Here is a 22054-nt window from a genome sequence, read left to right on the forward strand (position 1 = left end):
AGAAGAAGAGAGGTGGCCAGGGCATATGTGCGCTAATGTATGCACTGGGATGGGCGTTGTAATACCCGGTGATGAAGATGGTGAAGTGGCGAGCAGAAGTGGACCCCCTGGACCACAGGAGGACCTCGGGCTTACTGTTTGATGGGAGCGACTTGACCCACCGTGAGGTGGACATCAGGTGCTACTACTGGGGCTGTGGCTGCAGACCCCCAAGGCAAGGGCAGATACAGGAGTAGACAGGCTGAGTCTGGTGGCACAGCTGGGTAGGACAGGCACAGTCTCTGGTGTAACAAGGACTACTGGAGTAGCTGAGGCTGGAGGCACGGCCAGGTTGGACAGGCACAGTTTCTGGTATAGCAAGGACTATTGGAGTAGCTGTGGCTGAAGACAGGCATAGTCTCTGGTGTAGCAAGGACTACCGGGGTAGCTGAGGCTGGAAGCACATCCTTCTTGGACAGGCACAGTCTCTGGTGTAGCAAGAACTAACAGGGTAGCTGAGGCTGAAGGCATGGTTGGGATGGACAGGCAGGCACAGCCTCTGGTGTAGCAAGGACTACCAGGGTAGCTGAGGCTGAAGTGTGACGCCCCTGGACTATCAGGTTGCCACAGGGTACTGCACAAACTGCCCTTCCGCTTCCGTGCGGTATTCCACCTCCCTCTTGGTTCTGAGTCCTTATCTTAGTGGTGTTGCCTCCAACAGCAAATCAAATCCTAGATACACCCTGCACCACACTCACCAGGCACACCAGTGGAGGCTTGAGTGGAATAGAATTGCCCACCTGGGGGGTCAGGTAGGGGAGGTGAGGAGTGTAGTCAGTGTAGAGGAGTAGTAGAGGAGAGTGAGCAAGGAAGTCGGGAGCTGTGGCTCCTGGAGAAGTTATCTAGGTTGCAGACGGTGGTCTGGGCCTAGAGAAGTCGGACCCCCGGTCGCAAGTGGCTGGACTTGTCGAGGAGGTCAGCCGGCAGCCAAGCACTATCACCGGTCCGGGACCGAAGGCACGACGGGGTACACGGACTCTAGGTCGGGTAGTAGCTTCAGGCAACCCGACAATTCACCTTTATGATCTGTTCCCTCCCGCTCCAGAATCGGGGCATTAGCGCAACGAGGGGAATAGGACTTTCCATCCCCAAATGGTCCAGAAAATCCTAAGCGTGAGCCCTGAGAGCAAACTCCCACACTTAGCCACAGTGGGGAGCGGGGCCCGGCAAGTTCCATACTACTGGGCCACGAAGTTGAAGTTAAACTTAGTGCCAGGAGGCACGTCATGGAGCACTAGGCAACACCATAGGGGACGGGACCCGGAAGAGCTCCCCTCAGCGGCAGCGGTACTCAGAGAATTGGTTTACCCGGTTGTCAGCGTCTGCTTATAATCTGCTTATAAACTGAGTGAGTACGAGAGTGACCCCTGCATACCACGGCATCCCCCACACTGAGTCCCGGGGCATTCCCCCTCCCCGTGGAGGGCTACTACACCCTGCTGCCCCACTTCATCACCCCGGGTAATCCCAACGGCAGCGGCTGTACTCCCAAATTACCGTACACCACGGGTGGTGTCACAAACTATACATCAACTCCCCTGTAAATACCCCCCTTTCATTTGAGTGGCTGCACGACCCCGGGTCCAGAGACCCTCGAGCCACAGTGAACCCAGATCCGAGCAGCTCGGCTGCTCCCACGGGGGCGGCACAGAAGCTACGACCGGGATGGACAGGTACAGTCTCTGGTTTAGCAAGGACTACCGGGGTAGCTGAGGCTGAAGCTACGACCGGGATGGACAGGTACAGTCTCTGGTGTAGCAAGGACTACCGGGGTCACTGAGGCTGAAGGCACAGCTGGGACGGACAGGATGGGAAGTAGCACACTATAACAAAAGCGCAGCAGAGAAAGGGACCTGACATCTTAACTGGCTAGTGTACAGAAATAGTAGCTAACTAAACACGTTGACTAGGCACCTTCCTTGGTGGGAGAGAGCCTTATGTACCCAGTGCCTCTCAGCGAGGTACTTCCTTGGAGTGACACGCCAGCCCTTTAAGAGAAGGGCAACGGCGCGCGCGTGCCCCAGGACACTCCGAAGCAGAGAGCACACACGTGAGGGAGTGAGGTTACACCAGAGTACATGGTGAAGGACAGCTACGACAGTGAGCGCAGAGAACAGCCCCTCTCAGTCTATAGAAGATATGATGATCTCTATCACGTTGTAGAAAAAGAGTAAAATTAAAAATAAAAAATATAAATGTTCCAAAACTTTTCATATAAAATCCTTTCCGCATGTTACTCAGCGATGTCGGCTGTATCATTAATGTTAATAAGTACGGTAACTGGAGTCACACTTTAAAAATACACAATATGCTACAAACGCTAAAAAATAGAAATGTGCAGAAAAAAATGTCTACAGGGCGAGATTCCGAGTATTTACAGCCTCTGCGGTCGCGGTCCCCCTCGTCACTTTAAGTACCTTGCTATTAAGAGGACAGACTCTACCATATGGGTATAATTTGTTCATCACCAGAAGGAGATTCCCATACCAGCCATGAAGGGGAGAGCCGCCGTCTTCTGAGTCCCTCTAATTATTTCAATTATTTACTTTCAAAAGGCCCTTTACATCCCTCGCGTATGCAGATATGTCCTTTGAATGGTAGCAAGCTTGGGGCCAAGCATTAAGCGCTAATTTTAATTGCCGGCCTTGTTAAGTGCAGATGAGGCAGGATGAACTGATTAACACTAAAACTAAAATCCATTTTTTTTCACCCCATGCCAAATGGTCTACCTGCCCTTTTAGCATTTAGCAGCTGCACCGCGGGATTCCATGCAAAGAGGTTAAGTGTGAAGCTTTTTGATGTTAATAACTGGAAGGAAAAAAAATACATCTCATTGTCTGTCTTTTTTTTTTTTTGGGAGCCCGTACTGAAATTCAGGGTTTGCTCACATCTTGTCACGCTAGGTATGGGGAAGTCCCAAGTGGCGAAGGGTAAGGGATGGGAAGATGGTGACCCCTGACCAAACCTACTGCTGGTCCCTGGGGGTCCTTCACCACCCTAGACAGGTTCCACACCTATTCACTGAGCATGATACCTGAACCTAGGTATCTCTACTGCTGGTCCCTGGGGGTCCTTCACCACCCTAGATAGGTTCCACACCTATTCACTGAGCATGATACCTGAACCTAGGTATCTCTACTGCTGGTCCCTGGGGGTCCTTCACCACCCTAGATAGGTTCCACACCTATTCACTGAGCATGATACCTGAACCTAGGTATCTCTACTGCTGGTCCCTGGGGGTCCTTCACCACCCTGGATAGGTTCCACACCTATTCACTGAACATGATACCTGAACCTAGGTATCTCTAGTGCTGGTCCCTGGGGTCCTTCACCACCCTAGATAGGTTTCTCACCTATTCACCGAGCAAGATACCTGACCCTAGGTATCCCTACCGCTGGTCCCTGGGGTCCCTCACCACTCTAGATAGGTTCTGCACCTATTCACCGAGCAGGATACCTGATCCTAGGTATCCCTAGTGCTGTTCCCTGGGATAATAATAATATTTATTCATTTATATAGCGCTGTTAATTCCATAGCACTTTATATACATTTGCAACACTGTCCCCATTAGGGCTCACAATCTAAGGTCCCTATCTGTATGTTTTTGGAGTGTGAGAGGAAACCTGAGAACCCGTAGGAAACCCATGCAAACACGGGGAGAATCTACAAACTCCTTGCAGATGTTGTGCTTGGTGGGATTTGAGCCCAGGACCCCAGCGCTGCAAGACTGCAGTGCTAACCACTGAGCCACCGTGCCGCCGATCCCTCATTACCCTAGATAGGTTCCTCACCTATTCGCCGACCGGGATACCTGACCATAGGTATCCCTAATGCTGGTCTTTGGGGTCTCTAACCACCCTAGATAGGTTCCTCACGTATTCGCCGAGCAGGATACCTGACCCTAGGTATCCCTACTGCTGGTTCCTGGGTTCTCTCACCACCCTAGATAGGTTCCTCACTTATTCGCTGAGCCATATACCTGACCCAAGTCTCACAAGTGCTGGATCCTACATAGGGATTGAATGGGATGAGCTCTTCATCAACCCCACTAAACACTAAAGAAGACACAAGGAGGACACACAGGAATGTGGCTATACCCCACATGTGACTGTACAGTACTATTTGGCTGCACCACAGGGCTCGAGAGGGAAGGAGCGCCATTTGATTTTTGGAACACAGCTTTTCCTAGAATAGTTTATATCCAACTCTTTAATGAAAACACAGACTTAACGTCAAAGTGACCTTAGCATATCTGGCTATGGGAAAACAAATAGTAACAGGTGGTATCCAACAGCCAGTTCCTCACACACTAATCTTCACTGCTGTGCTGTCACACATTATATGTACAATTTACTCAGTGCGTTAAAACGTTTTCTCTGTCTATCTCTATGTCTGAGTTGAAATATGACGCCCCCTAACTATCCAAATTCACCCCAAACTGGCAAATGCATCCCCTGCCTTGGCTTTTATGCAAGCTATGATAGTCCTCTCTGAATGCAACGTGACATCTGGAGAGCATTATTGGCAAGCTGGCGTGGCCCGGACTGAGATCATGTGGCTGGTGCAATCTTCTGAAATCTGTAAAATAGTGATTTGCTTGAAACTAATTGCAAACTGTTCAAATATTCTAGGTTCGGCAAACTGCAAACAAGTTCACGTACATTTGAGTTTCATTGAATCGATTTTCTCATCTCCACTGAACAAAGAATGTTTCATTTTAAGTTTTACTACTAATGGGATGGAGGACTTTTTATTCTGTGCTCACAGTCACCTCCTCATTAATAATTCAATGCACTTTGCATGAGCTCCCACTGGAAGAGTCAACACAGTTGTCCCTTTACACGTCTATTCGGCCAATGACCTGGCAAGGTAAGATGGAATTCTTAATCACTGCTAGATACCAAAAGTAGCCAAGTTCTTTTTACGAAAGAGGAGTAGCACCCACTAAAGGGTTGTTGTGCTGACCTCACTCCTCATATAGCTCTTGGGGAACCTACAGTCATGCTTGGAGAACGCAAATGGCATATCTACCAAATATCAGGAGAGTAGTACTACGATATGAACAGCCCATACTACCATACCCATCCAGGAACATCAGGAGGCATTGTGAAAACAAGGAGACCTCCAAGACTCTGACGGAGTTTACAAGCCTAATGGAGACCCCCAACCCTCCGGCAAGGTAGCAATCCCCATTTTTGCAGTAACCTCTCCAAGGTCAACAGTAAGATGGTTGAACAAATGGTCTAATAAAAGGGCATGGTTTGCGAAAAAAAGGGCAGTAAAATTTGCACTATGGCCAAAGTCAACCTGCCTCGACAACATTTGGTAAAAGTTGACAAGTGTGAATCCATGATAGTAGGGGGCATAGTACAGAGATGTAACCTGAAGATCCAAGAGTCCAACAGTTGGGTCTTTAAGAATAACACCTGATCTTGTTTATTAAGGGGGCCTAAAAGCCACTGTGCAAATAAAAATACTCCAGAGTTAGAAATAGCACATAACACATGGGGGGGGGGGGGCTGTAACAGATTTCTCACTTGGCACCTGGGTACACCTTTTGGTTTTGACTAACGTGACCAATATGTCCTGGTTTTCCAGACTGAGGTGCCAGGGTTTCTAAGTTGGAGATTTGCTCAGTCTTAACACCAGGCAGCTCTCATCGTTATTAGGGCACTAACTCTTAGTTCCGTCAACATTTTCATTAATGAAAACTCATCAATATCCATAAAAACGCTAAAAATATGATTGCATTTCTCAATTGCTCTACTTCATATTGAGGAATTTTAAATGTGGTAGGTTATAATTTGGTAAATTTACCAATAATCTATCACTTTACTAATTGCTGTTTACCAGTACAATTTTTAATAAAACCTAGAGGGGTATTTTCCGGGATCCAGACCAAAATCTAGACAAGGACCCACCAAATATTGTCCATGACTTTTGTTGTTGTAAGTGTTGGAGGACTTGAGTCTTTTAGGTACCATGGCTACTTGGTGGTAACTTCAACCTCTATTTTTCCTATAGCTAAGAACTCACTCGTACCCTTGGTCAAAAAGATGACATAACTCCCATATCTGACACCAATTTCGTTGACAACAAGTTGACCTCATTGTAATAAACAATATATCTGAGATGTGTTCAGCCATAGCTGGCCATATAGGAACCAACTCCATGGCTCTATGAACCCCATTCCCACAATGAATGAGAATTAAACCATTTGTTAAGATCTCTTACTTTAGTTGGAGACTTAAGATAAATTTTAAGATGGGAAACAATTTGCTACAGTCATGGTCGAAAGTGTTGGTACCCTTGAAATTGTTCCAGAAAATGAAGTTTTCTCCAAGAAAATTATGGCAATTACACATTTTGTTATACACATGTTTATTTCCTTTGTTTGTATTAGAATAACACAAAAAAAACAAGAAAAAAGACAAATTGAACATAATGTCACACAAAATACCCAAACTGGGCCAGACAAAATTGTCGGCACCTTTCCAAAATTGCGGGTAAACAACTTTCAGCCTTGTTTCAAACATGTGACACTCGTTCATACTCATCTGATGCAAATAATAGGTGTGGGCAATATGGAAATCACACCTGAGACCAGATAAAATGGAGAGAAGTTGAGTCAATCCTTGCATAGTGTGTCTGTGTGTGTGACAATAAGCATGGAGAACAGAAAGAGGAGAAGAGAACTGTCTGAGGACTTGAGAACCAAAATTGTTGAAAAATATTAACAATCTCAAGGTTACAAGTTCATCTCCAGAGATCTTGATGTTCCTTTGTCCGTTGTATTCAACATAATCAAAAAGTTTACAACCCATGGCACTGTAGCTAATCTCCTTGGATGTGGACAGCAGGAAAACATTGATGAAACGTTGCAACATAGAATAGTCTGGATGGTGGATAAATCGCCCCTATCAAGGTCCAAAGAAATTCAAGATGTCCTGCAGGCTCAGGGGGCATCAGTGTCACTGCAAACCATCCATTCACATCTGAATGAAATTAAATGCTATAGAGGAGACCCAGGAGGACCCCACTGCTGACACACTGAAATAAGAAGATATAGTGCAGTTTGCCAAAATGTACGTAAGCCAAATTATTCTGCGAAAACGTCTTGTTGACAGATGAGACCAAGATAGAGGTGTTTGGTGAAGCAAATCTTTCTACTGTTTACTGAAAACGGAATTAGGCCTTCAAAGAAAAGAACACAGGACCTACAATGAAATATGGTAGAGGCTCCGAGATGTTTTGGGGGTTGTTTTGCTGCCAAAAGCATTGGGGGCCTTGTCTGTGTTGAAGGGATCATAAAATCTGAAGTTAACCAAAGTATTTTGGGTGGCAATGTAGTGCCCAGTGTCAGAAAGCTGGGTTTATGTGCTCGGTCATGGGTCTTCCAGCAGAACAATAACCCCAAACATACTTCAAGAAGCACCAAAAAAATGGATGGAAACAAAGAATGGAGAATTCTGAAGTGGCAGCAATGAGCCTGGATCTAAATCCTATTGTCACCTGGGGAGAGATCTGAAATTGCTGTTGGGAGAAGAGAAGAGAAGACATCTTCAAATATGAGAGACCTGGAGACGTTTATAAAGAAGAGTCCGAGATTCCAGGTGAGAGGAGGAAGAAGCTTGTGGACGTTGATAGGAAGCGACTGATTCCAAAGGATAAAGGGTGCAACCAAATATTAAGTCGAGGGGACAACATGTGGGATAAGTGGGATGAGGGATAAACATGTGTATAACAAAATATGTAATTGCAATAATTTCTAGAGAGAAATACTTCATTTTCTGGAACAATATCAAGGGTCCCATCACTTTCGGCCATGACTGCATAAGTGCTGTGATCACCAATCGTGGGCTGCTAATAAGATACCAGAGTTGGAAGAGTTCACCGTCATCATTGATGACATTGAGTGCATTGATATGTCCTGACGCCATTCATATTCAGTCTAAATATTTTGACCTTAACGGGGGTTTCTAGGTCAAGATAATAGAAGATCAATTCTTATATTAAGTCATCAATACCCAACCGGAGGGAGTTAGGTGCTCTCCATACCCATTGATCAATTGAAGGGGCGATAATCCTTGGTGAATGCTGCAGATATTAGAAAATGGTTCAAGTGCAGGAGCCGCTTTGTCATCTATGTAGCCAATTTGGTTTCTGGAACTCACGTCCAAATTGGACAACCACTGTTATTTTTATACCCTTTACTCTAGTTTTGGTACTTTTCGGCTCCAGGTTGTGCTATATATGGTCAGTTTGGAGACTAACCTTATTGATAGATATGTGAGTTAAGGGGGGAAGGACAATAGAAGAAGAAAGTACCGGGTATTGAGTCAAGGGAACGGGGAGGAAACCAAGGTTTTTTTTCTAGATATCTTCCAGGAGCCTGGCACATAGATTGGGTTTACAGACAGATTAGATGAATAATACAGGATCAAATATAAATAAATAAAATGATCATTAAATATAATAGTCCAATATTTTACGCATCTGAGAATCCAATGATTTCCTAACATGTAGGAATACTGGTATATAACAAATCACTTTGGTTTTTCTTGGCTTACCATATAAATATGCAGATTACGAAGAAGCCACAGATTAATTTCGTTATTTACAGAAGGTTTTGTGGACTGCCGCTAATATCTTCAGGGACCGGCTGGTACCGGACGACACATTGCGGTAGAAGATTCAACTGAAATTACTCACTATTAAAATAAGACTGTCTTTAAGGATTTAAATTGTGACATTAAGAAAAAGAAAATGTTAACTCTATCAAGGCTTGTTGATCCCCAAAAATTTACATTTTTAATTTTTTCACAATTTAATTTAGTATTTTTATTATTTACGATATTCATTAACTATATTTATATTTTTTTACAATTTTTTTTTTTTACTTTATTTTATTTAATATTTTTTCTTGTCCATTTATTTATATATTTTTTTTACTAATTTATTATTATTATTATTGTTTACTTTTTTATATTTTTCATATTTTTTCTTGTCTATTTTTTTTAAAATATTTTTTTTTTTTCAATTTTAAAGGTTTTTTTTTACTTTTTTTATACTTTTCATATTTTTTATTTCTGATTTTTATTTTATATTTTGTTTGCATTTTTTTTCTAGTCCAAAGATTTACGGTATATTTATATTAAAAACGGAAATAAATACATCAAAGTCAAAGCATTCTTACTCTATATTTTAATAAAAAAGTAAATATACATCTAAGAAAAAACAATTCTATGTAAAAAAACCCTTCCATTTGTACCACTGTATGTAAATGAAATGTTTTTTTTCTTTATGCATAGATTTTAAAAACAGAAGCAAATACAAAGTTGAAGCATTCTTACACTATATTAAAAAAAAAAGGTAATATACTTCTAAGAAAATAAATATTTGAAAAAGAACCCCAAAAAACAACAAACCTTCATTTTCAGCTACTGTACGTAAATTAGATGCATTTTTTTTATTCCAAAAACAGAAGAAAATACAGTCAAAACATTCTTACCTTTTTATTTATTTATTTATTTAATTTTCCTTTTTTTGTATAGTTCTCATATTTTTTCTTGTTTTTGTTTCTTTTTTTTTTTAGATTCTATTTGTATTTTTATTCCAAATATTTGTATTAATTTTAAAACCAGAAACAAATACAAAGTTGAAGCATTCTTACACTATATTTCAATTAAAAAAAGTAAATATACATCTAAGAAAACAATTAATATGCAAAAAAAACAACAACAACCTTCATTTTCTGATGTTGTTTGTAAATAAGATGCATTTTGCATTTTTTTCTTTACCCCAAAAACAGAAGATAATACAGTTGAAGCATTCTTTCTTACATTTTTTTATTTCTATTTTACACACACACACACACACACACACACACACACACACACACACATTTTTTTTGTTTTGTTTTTTTTCCATATTTTTTCTTTTTGATTTTTTTTATATTTTGTTTGTATTTTTTGTGTTTTTTATTTTGAAGATTTGTATATATTTTAAAACAAACAAATATAGTATTGAAGCATTCTTACACTATATTTCAATAAAAAAGTAAATATACATCTAAGAAAACAAATAATATGTAAAACAAACAAACAAACAGCAACAAACCTTCCATTTCAGCTAAATGAGATGCATTTTTTTTTTTTTTGTCGTTTTTATTCCAAAGATTTCTTTTGATTTTAAAAACTGAAACAAATGCAGAGTTGAAGCATTCTTACACTATAACTTCAATAAAAAAGGAAAAATATAAATTTAACAAATAATATGTAAGAAAAACAACAAAAAAACTTTCATTTTCAGTTACTGTACATAAATGAAATGTGATCTGCATTTTTTGAGGGTTTTTTCTTCCAAAAACAGAAGAAAATACAGTCTAATTATTCTTACACTAAAATAAATATAAATCTAAGAAAACAAATCTCCTATATAGAGCTGAGTGTATGTGTGTGTGTATGTATGTGTGTATGTATGTCCGCTAAATGAATCCGCACCTTCGCATTTACATTCACAAAATTTTGCACAGATGCCTCATGTGACTCAGGGAACGTCATAGACTATGTTTTGACGGGAAAATTTAACCCTGCGCTTTACAGTTACTCTCCACAAAAGCTGTTTCCATTAAAGTCAATGGAGCTGTGAGCTACAGGTTATCAATAGGAGCTGTAAATGGATGAGATAGGAACAAAGGACATTGTTAGTATAAGAAGCTTATGTGTGAGGTAATATGATGTCATTGGGGAGACGGATTGAGATAGACAGACAGACATAGACAGACAGAGATAGACACACAGGGAAAGAGATGGATAGAGAGAGACATACAGTCAAAGAGACAGATAGAAGCAGACAGGGAAAGAGACAGGAAGACAGGGAAAGAGACAGACAGAGACAGACAGAGACAAGTAAAGAGACGGAGAGACAGAGACAGAGAGACAGAAAGAGACAAATGGGGAAAGAGACAGACACGGGGAAAGAGACAGACACGGGGAAAGAGACAGACACAAGGAAATACAGTGACAAGGAAATAGACAGAGACAAGGAAATAGAGACAAAGAGACAGACGGAGAACGAGACAGACGGGTAACGAGACTGACGGGTAACGAGACTGACGGGTAACGAGACTGACGGGTAACGAGACTGACGGGTAACGAGACCGACAGGTAACGAGACCGACAGGTAACGAGGCCGACGGAAACGAGACCAACAGGGAACGAAACAGACCTGGAACGAGACAGACCTGGAACGAGACAGACCTGGAACGAGACTGACAGACAGATAAAGAGACACAGACAGACAGACACAGACAGACACAGAGATAGAGATAGACAGAGAGACAGAGATAGAGACAGACAGACAGAGAGACTGATACAGACAGAGGCCTCCGACACACATCTGTGCCGCTGGTACGTGTTTGGTACGTTTTTGCACGTATCGGTGGCACGGAGACACGTACACCAATGCTACCCTATGGTAGCAGGCACACACACATAAAACCACACGGATCGTGTGTCCGTGTCCGTTTGTACGTGTGTGCGTTTTCCAACACGCTGACATGTCCGTTTGTCTCCGGTAGCACGGGTGTCACACGGCCCGCACCCGTACCACACGGATGTAGTGTGAATGCGGTCCCGTGTGACACGTGCCGGAGAAAAATCACGTGTCGGAGAAAAAAATAACAAATCTTTACTCACCTTCTCCAGCCCTCCTGTCTCTGCCGCTGCTGTCACTTGCTGCCGACCGCCGCTCATTATGCTCATTTAATATTCACTTCACTGCGCCCGGCAGCAGCATCAGCGGGGAGTGGGCGGGACCGGAGACCAAAGATCAGTACCCTGGACAGCAGGAAGGACCACGTGAGTATGCAAATTACCGGTTCTCCGTGTGTTATCGCGGATAGCACACGGAGAACACACCTGGCCTGCACGTACTGGAGACGTACTTACCTACACGCAAAACGCAGGGAAAATACGTGTCTCGCGGCACGTGCGTGATTTTCACGTGAGTGTGGCAGAGGCCAGAGACCGAGAGACAGACATCAGAGACAGACAGAAACTGGGAGAGAGAAAGAGAGACAGTTACTATCCCGGGCAATGCCCGGGTACTACAGCTAGTAATATGTAAAAACAAACAAACAAACAGCAACAAACTGTCACATTCAGTTACTGTAGGTCAATGAGATGCGCTTTGCATTTTTTTATTTTTTTTTTTAATTCCAAAAAAACAGAAGAAAATACAGTTGAATTATTCTTATACTAAAATATAAATCTAAGAAAACACATATGTAAAAAACCCCAAAACAAAGCAGCAACAAACTGTCATTTTCAGCTACTGTATGTCAATGAGGTGCGCTTTGCATTTTTTTTGTTTTTATTTCAAAAACAGAATAAAATGCAGTCGAATTATTCTTACACTAAATTAAATATAAATCTAAGAATACAAATAATATGTAAAAAAAACAACAAAAACTCCCATTTCAGCTACTGTACATAAATGAGATGCAAATTTATTCTTTTATGTGTAAATTTTGTTAAAAGATTAAAAAAAGGATAATAATAAGAAAAAAAAATGAAAAATAAATATCCCTAGATGTGTTTTGGCGAGATAGAAAACTGAACTTTTGCATCTGGGGAGGGAACGGGGAAGGGAGAAAGGAAATATTATCTTAGCGAGGGGGGATTATTTCTATGGAGCATTATTTAAAGTTTGGAAACAAACAGGTTTTTTTTTGCTTATTTATTTATTACTATTCTGATGTGTGCATTTAATGATCGGCGAGCCGTCCTGTTCATTCAGCTCTCTATGGCACATCAAACGTCTGCAGTACAGCAGGGCCTGTTTACTAATCTCATTTCAATGTCTCCTTAGCATACCTTTGATGCATCCAGTGTTATTAGTGATTACTGCAATACTACACATATTGTGGAATGCACATGAAGCCAGTTTAGTCTCGCTGCCTCGTTTCCTCTGGAGTTATTATCTGCCCTACAAATCGCGCTTTGTGTAAATAATTGCCCATCTACAAACACCGTGTTTTATCGTTCCAAACATTGGCTTTTATTTGTAAGCTTCGTATCCTGTAATAGCACCAGTTTTACACCTGTAGAGCCTGTCTGACCAGACAGTCTGTCTTTTAAAGGGGTATTGGAAACCCTTATATTTATTTTTTAGACCCTAATCTATTAGACAGAGAAGAGACTGCTATTTCAATCGCTGGAGGACCCACCCTGTCTGTGCATTACATAGAAAGTCCATTGATCTAAATGGAAGCTGTGTAATACTTCATTTTTCCACTGGGAGTGCTCTGACACTCCCCACTATGTTAGTGTTATGTGAGCCCAACAGCCAACGGCAAGGCGATCTCTTCTTGTTAGGCACATTAGTTTGATAAGGACCCATCTTTGGGTTAAAAAACCTACAATTCATGGGAGGACAGGATCCTGCAAGTGGAGAATTTAAATAGCCTCCAGCTGAAGAACAGGAAGGCACGACCCTGTGATCTAAGAAAAAGACTGATGGGACTTCCTATCTTTCTAATGTTAACAGGTGCAAACTGAACATGATACATTGTAACAAACACTCTGTAGTGCTAAGATATGTGGAACAATGAATATGGGAATATAGACATGCATTACTGCTATGAAAAACATGTAAAAATGTAGATATTTAGCACACAAAAATGGCCAGTTTTATGTGAGCCCAACAGCCAACGGCAAGGCGACCTCTTTTTGTTGGGTCCTTATCAAACTAATGCGTCTCTTTGGGTTAAAAAAAAACCCCTACAATTTATGGGTGGACAGGAACCTGCAAATCAAAAATTAAAATTGTCTAAGTTTGAAGAGCAGGAGTGCTCAATCAGAAGGTATGAAACCTGTAATCTAAGAAAAAGACTGATGGCACTTCCTATCTTTCTAATGTGAACAGGTGCAAACTGAACATGAAACATAGTAACAAAAAGGAGACAGTTGCACTCTACAGTGCTAAGATATGTGGAGCAATAATATGGGAATATAGACATGCATTACTGCTATGAAAAAACATTTAAAAATTGAGATACTTACACAAAAATGGCCAGTTTTATGTGAGCCCACCAGCCAATCGCAAGGCCGCTTCTTTTTGTTGGGTCCCTATCAAACTAATGCCTCTCTTTGGGTTTTGTGTGCTAATTATCTCAATGTTTACACATTTTACACAGCAGTAATGCATGTCTATATTTCCATAATCATTGTTACACATATCTTGGCACTGCAGTGGGCAACTGTCTCCTCTTTGTTACTATGTTTCATGTTCAGTTTGTACCTTTTCACATTTTGAAGGTAGGATGTGCCATCAGTCTTTTTCTTACTCCACAGTATGCTTTCTCTGGTGCTTCTGAGTTGCACAGGCAGGCTCGGGCGTGACCAGCTGTGTGCTCATTCACAATCAGCCTAGCATGAGTTAATTTCTGCTAGCGTGCTGGTTCCCTTTTTAATCACATGTTGCGCCAGACCTATCACAGTTACTCTCCACCTTTATAAGATGGAGGATTTTGTCTTCCCATGCTAACTATAGCTTTATGCTAAACCGGTCCGTGTGCTGTTGTTTTCCAGTCTGGTGATTTACTGTGTGTTGGTGGGATGGGGCCATGATGCCTGGTGTTTGGAAAACACTGTGTTAGATACTCGGATGGGCACGACTCAAGTACCGAGTATAATTGAAGTCAATGGGAAACGCGAGTATTTTTGCTGAAAATTTCCGCTAAAAATGCTCGAGTCCCTCATTGACTTCCAGTATACTTAGGTGCTTGAGTCGCGCCCATCCGAGTATCTAACTGCTCTTAATGAGTACTGAGCACTCGATTGTGGTAGTGCTCACTCATCACAACTAATAAAGAGTTGTGATTGATTCACTGTTCATTTACTAAGACACCTTGCAAAGGCAACGCTTTAAAGATTTCTTATGGTGAGCTGCACCAGGGCAATCACTTTGAATAGACTAGTAGTAATGCGCCATCATGTGGGTTTCCCCATGTCCTCAGTATCTTTCTTCTATAGTTCTTCAATCCTATTGGGATAGTTTATGCTAATTTTCACTTAGGTCACCAAGGTGTTCTAGGAAACAACTCAAGTGGTTGATATTGGAGATAATGCACCTTAATACTCCTTATACAGCCAAGATGATGGGAAGAAGACAACATTCTTTCTTCTGGTTCAGTGTAATTATCTGCTTTATAATGCCTAAGAACATTCTCCACAACCATAGTGAAAGAAGACCATGCATCTGCCTCAGCAACAGTCAATGAATGCTTGAAGTGGGGATTTTTCCTGAAACGGCTTTTTTAAACCTAATTTGGTGTGTACTGGTAGAAAGATGATCTTATTCACGTCAACCAATATTTCTGCAGGTACATTCTTTTTTCCTACTACCATATGTTCTCAGAAGCTACTGTTTTCTCACCCTGTGTTCATTTTTTACTTAGTATATCTACTCTGCTGTCCCAGGTCTACTGCCTTGCCAAACATTTCTGAGGAACAGAGTCGGAATAGAACCACAGATGGTAACTTATGGATTTGACTAATACCTTACCACTTACTTAAATACGCATTGTATTTAATAAGTATTCAATTATTTGTCACAGACCTTACATCTTTGATTCTATAATTAATACCTTTCAAGGAAAAAATCCCAAATTCATGTGTGGGCAACTGAACATTATCTCGTAAAGTAGAGCTGCTACAAAAAAAAATATAAATGACATATTCTGATTCAGAGAACTGAATGTATCTAAGATCAAGCCGAATACCTGAAAGATTATTTTTTTTCTTTCTGGTTCCCCAGCGTTATCTTATCTTGGATCCTCAATATGATAATTTGGATTATGGTAAGTCTATTAATTTTACAGGTCCAGATGTCCATCATCTTCCACCTTCGTTGACCATCCTGCCCACTTTGGTTTTTGGCTTTTTTTTTTTTTTAGTTATTGATCTTACTTTAGATTGTCAAGATAATCATTTGAAGGTGGAAGATAATGGACATTTCGAACCATATGGTGGCATATAAGATGATCGGCTCACCCTGATCCGCTGACCATCCTGCCCACAAAATGTTCAGGCAATTGTTTGGATCATGGAAGTCCTATTATTATCCTCAATGCTTAGGCCTATTCGTTTTAACCCTCAACTGGTGAGGTAGGGTTTGCAACACCAGAGGGAAGTTTTGTTCAGCTGGCATTCATTGGAAAATACTGGTATGAATCATCAATTTATTACATTTTCCGATACTTGTGGGTGTCAAAAATTTGGTATACTCATGTGTAATCAATCGCCAATAAGAAAACAATTAAAACAAACATGATCTTTGCATTTTCTGTAACAATTAGAGATTTCTAAACACTGTGGTAGGCCCCCTTCACACGCACGTGCCTCCGGTACGTGCTAGGTCCGTGCCCGCATGTACCGGAGACACGGGCACACGTAAACCCATTAAAATCAACGGGTTTATGTGCATGCATGTGTTCAGCCATTGGCCCGTGCCTCCGTGTGGAGCATACGTGAGTTTGTGTGCTCCATACGGAGGCAAGTCCGTTTTTCTCCGGAAGCACGGGTGTCACGTGGCCCGCACACGTACTACACGGATGTAGTGTGGATGCGGGCCCACGTGAGACGCGCCGGAGAAACACACGTCATTTTAAAAATAAAAAAAACACATACTCACCTCTTTGCCGCGGCTGTCACCTGCATCCAACCCCCAGTGAATTTGAACAACGCATCTTCTTCACTGGGGGCCGGAAGCAGCGTCAACGGGGAGTGGCCTGTGCCGAACACTGTCATTCAGCACCACAGACAGCTCCGGAAGAATCAGGTAAAGTGGGACTATCCGTTCTCCGTGTGTTATTACGTATAACACACGGAGAACAAGCATGTGCCACAAACACGGCACACGGGGAGCAAACCACCCCTTTAATATGTCCGTAAAAAAACGGTTAGTTTTTTTCACGTCTGTGTGAAGGGGCCGTATAGGAAGCCCCACATTACCAGTTGCGTGACAAAAATCCCACGTCACCAGTTGAGGGTTAAATTCTCACAAATGATTATCTTTACTGGCATTTTTAAGATGAAAATTTGGATCACGGTGGTCTTAATTATGGTATGTTTTCTTTTATACTACCATGAAGATCCAGTAGACCATGTTCTTCCATCTCCACTAACAATTTTGGCCACAAATAAATGTGGCACCCTACGGTTAAGTAGCCACAGTAACACCTGGTAGATGCAGGAAGGGATTTCCACATTAGGAGAATTCACATGACACACGCACACAGAGAGAGACTCATCACAACACTCCACTAAACCGTGGTTAGGGCCTAGTGCAGCTGGACTTGTATAGGGGTGAGCACTGTCCCTGAAACCAGCCTGGGGGTCGAGCTTAGTGGGTGAGGTGTCTGAGGTGAGTGGGCGGAGAGCCAGTTAGTTCCAGTCAGAGCCAATTAGTTCTAGTCAGAGTCAGTCAAAGGGACAGTGGGCAGAGTCAGGTGAGTCGAGTGAAGTGTGAGAGATCCTGAGTGAGGGTCGGTGGTGAGGCGAACCAGAATAGGGCAGAGGGACCAGTTCAGATCACCCCAGAAGAAGCAACCCGGATACCAGAGTCCGAGTCTGCACGGGTCAATCAGTCAGGCCCAGCAGAAAGAAGACCAGAGAGTGAAGGGGACTTCAGTCTCCTGGCGCAGGAACACTTGTAGCACCGCCATGAATAGAGCCAGGGACCACAGCGGAGTTAGTGTTGCCCAGGAGAATGGTTCTCATTGCCTGCTATGCAAGTGAGAGACACAGGAGTGGTCAGGGCCAGGTTTAGACTGCCCAAGACTTAAACAAACATACAGTAACAAGAAGGCCTCATAATCAGTGGCGTAACTAGAGTTTGATGGGCACCGGTGCAAAGTTCAGACCTGGGCCCCCCCCCTCCACGTACACTGACACTTGGGATATGGGATAATGATGGGGTACGGGATAATAAGCACCCAGGTTTCCCGTGATCTGAAATCTTTCTATCAGCACCCAGCTTTCCTATGTTCTGATATCCATCTTGTCTTCGGCACCCAGCGTCCCCATGCTCTGCTATACATCTTTCCCTCAGCACCCAGCTTTCCCATATCAGAGCATGAGAAAGCTGGGTGCTGAGAGAAGATGTATAGCAGGGTACAGGAAAGCTGGGTGCTGAGAGAAGAGCCTTTTTCCCTCAGCACAAACGTTCCCATCCCATGCTTGTATCTTTCTCTCCCCTTGTATATAGTTCTCCAAATACTATTATGGCCCCCACATAGCCTTCCAAATAGTATAAAGCAGAGGTCCCCAACTCCAGTCCTCAAGGCCCACCAACAGTGCAGGTTTTTGGGATTTCCTTAGTATTGCACAGGTGTTAATGTAATTACCTGCCCAGGTGCTGGTTCCAACAGCAGTGCAATGCTAAGGAAATCCTGAAAACAGGCACTGTTGGTGGGCCTTGAGGACTGGAGTTGGGGAACCCTGGTATAAAGGGTCCCACATAATCCTTCATATATTAGAATGCACATCCATAGTCCTCCATGTATTTTAATGCATTTCCCATTGTTCTCCATGCATTATAATTCAGCCCATAGTACTCCATATATTTGTTAGGACCAGGTGGACGGGCAGACCCAGGAGGTGGATCCACTGGGCTGAACACCTCACTGAGGGCAAGGTGCTCGGTAGCCGGAGCACTAGCAGGACAGTCCGCTTAGAGGAGTGGAGTAAAGAAGTCCCTGGGACCACGGGGTCTCTGATGGTAGTCCGGGTGACGGAGCTCAGGTTCGGAAGCCGAGATGTCGTCAGGCAGAGTCCGGAACCAATGGAGCGAGATGGCGGGTCACCACAGGGATCGGAGATGGCCGGAACTGATGGGATGGCAGGCCGTCACCGTTCGGGGTTCAGGTATCGTCAGGACCGGTTGGCGAGGCAGGAACGGCTCTACGAGAGAGATAGGTGAGTATATCACAGACACAAGGAGACCTGACTCCTAGCTTAGAAAACACGAAGAACAAGCCCCGCCCACTTGGAAAGGATCCCCCTATATACCCAGTACCTGATGCTTCAATATCCTGTTTGAGGACACTGGCCCTTTAAGAAAGGGTCAATGACCGCGCGCGCCCTAATGCGCATGCGCGAGGCCCGGGTACCAGAAGCCAGGGCAGGGAGCGGTGAACAGGAGGCAGGAGAGCCGGCCTGGAGCAGAATTGCCGACGGGCGCCGGGAGCGGGGACCGGGCCGCCTGGGGACCGCCGGTGATGGTGCCTGGAGGCTGTGGAGCGGGGGACGCCTGACAGAGGAGCCGGGGAGCGAGGCAGGGAAGCCGGGGAGCGTGGCAGGTGAGCCGGGGAGCGTGGCAGGGGAGCTGGGAAGCAAGTCAGGGGACCCGGGGAGCGTGACAATATTATACTGCACCACATAGTCCTCCATGTTTTATAATGCACCCCCATAGTCCATGTATAAGGTAGCCTCCATAGTCCTCTATATATTTTAATGTAGCCCCCATATCCTATATGTATTATAACGCAACCCCATAAAACTTCATATTGTATTTTGCAGCCCCATACTCCTCCATGTATAATGCACCCATATATTCTATGTATAAGGTGTCCTTCCAGCCCCCTAGACCTCAATGTATAATGCAGCACTTGTCCATGTATAAGGTGTCCTTTATGTTTATTATGCAGCCCCCAAGGCCTCCATGTATAATAATGTAGCCAGCCTCCCCAGGCCACCATGTATAATATAGCAGCCAGCCTCCCCAGTTCTCCATGTATAATAATGCTGCCAGCCTCCCCAGGCCTCCATATATAATATAGCAGCTAGCCTCTCCAGGCCTCCATGTATAATAATGCAGCCAATCTCCCCAGGCCTCCATGTATAATAATGCAGCCAGCCTCCCCAGTCCTCCATATATAATATAGCAGCTAGCCTCTCCAGACCTCCATGTATAATAATGCAGCCAATCTCCCCAGGCGTCCATGTACAGTATAATGCAGCCTCCCCATGCCTCCATGAATAATATAGCAGCTAGCCTCCCCAGGCCTCCATGTACAGTATAATGCAGCCTCCCCAGGCCTCCATGTACAGTATAATGCAGCCTCCCCAGGCTTCTGACCACTCACTAATTTTTATATATATATATATATATATATATATATATATATATATAAACAAGTACTCACCGCTCTCCTCCTTCCACTGCTGCTCTGTCCTCACGTCTCCTCTTTCCACCGCTGCTGTCCTCACCGCTCTCCTCTTCCACCACCGCTGCTCTGTCCTCCCCTCTCCTCGCTCTCCCAGTGCTCCGGTCGGCGTCCTCCCTCCCTGCACTCTGTACACTCAGCACAGCAGTCGCACAGGAGTGACGTCACCGCGCAGGCACAGGGGGAGAATGATGATGCAGAGCGGCGCCGGACGCTCTATGCTTCATTATTACTGTGCGCGGTGACGGGAGAGGGGGGGCCCTGTGTCGTCGGCGGCAGAGGGTAATATAGTGGCCGCGTGCACTTTGACAGATCAGCGCAGCTCCTCTCTCACTGACAGTACTGACTGGCTGCTGATTTGTCGGGCAGCCGCGGGCCCCTAACCTCCCGGGCACGGTCGCAATGGCGACCGCTGTGACTACGGTAGTTACGCCCCTGCTCATAACTCACGAATGTGGAAATCCCAACCCTGGACTTAATTTTGCTAACAACATCAGTAAAGATACAGAAAGAAAGACCCGGTGTGTGTGTCTGACAGTTATTGTTATCAAAGGTACAGCTCTCACTATGGACTTTGTTTGCCTGAACATGGGGAGCTGCACATCAATGGACTTGAAGAGACCAGTATCAAGACTTGTGTGGTAAACTGTCTCCCTGTGTGTAAAATCTTGTTCCTTCCCCAGGGCCCCGGTGACATCGCTCCACCTACGGGGAGCGTTACAAACTAGCTGCTTCATCATCACCCCGGAGGTCTGCAAGCAGCGCCGGTAATATTACCGGGAACCGTAAGTGGCATCACAAGTCACTTTTATTTTATTTATTTTTCTATTTTTTTTACCAGACTTCTTTTAACTGCCACCAGAGTCACGGGACTGGGCACAGCCACCTGTTACAATTCCCCGAGAACTAATATCCCGGGACCGGGTACCCTACGGCCCTGGCTCAGGCATAAATATCTTATCCTTAGAAAGATCACTTGGATTATGGTAGCCATAATCCTCTATGCCATCATAAAGACCGTTTTGGTCATCATCTTCCATCTTCACTGACCATCCTGCCAACAAATCTATATTTTGGATCTGCAGAAGATCATTTGGATAACGGTAACTCGCTTATCTGACATGACACAAAAAAAATCCTGCTGGCCATCATCTCCCACCTTCAGTAATCATCCTGTTGTAATGCTCGTGGCCAATGTAAGGGCTGCAAGTGGGGGTTAGTGGACCCATTGGACCACAGTGGGCACCCTGGCCTACCCTTTAATATGAGGGGCTTAACTAAGTACCTACCCCGAGGTGGACGCCAAGTAGCACTCCCAGGGAGGGCAGTGACCGGGACTGTGGCAGCTGACCCCCAGGAGAGGTGACGGACTCAGGTACAGGCACAGGTATCGACAGGTTCAGTCAAGATGACTGTGGCAAACAGGCAGGTGGGTATGGTCAAATATGGTGAGCATGGCAGATAGGTATGGGAAGGCAGGTACAGTGTAACGGACACAGGAGTAGCTATACTGGAGCACAGGAACCTGACAACTACCGTAGTTAGCAGCAGACTGGTATCCTAACTAACAAAGGTCATTGTGCAGGCACCTTATACACATAATGCCTCTCAGCCATAGGCTGAGAGGACTTTCCTGGAAATAGAGCACCAGCCCTTTAAGAGGAGGACCTGTGCACGTATACGCGTACTAGCCAAGTTCCCGAAGAGCCTGGACCATATGCACAGGCACCACGGATCGGAGAGGACAGCAGGCCACGTGGATGACCATGGGAGTGCGGTGA

Source organism: Anomaloglossus baeobatrachus, chromosome 12 (assembly GCF_048569485.1).
Source record: "Anomaloglossus baeobatrachus isolate aAnoBae1 chromosome 12, aAnoBae1.hap1, whole genome shotgun sequence".
NCBI lineage: Eukaryota > Metazoa > Chordata > Amphibia > Anura > Aromobatidae > Anomaloglossus > Anomaloglossus baeobatrachus.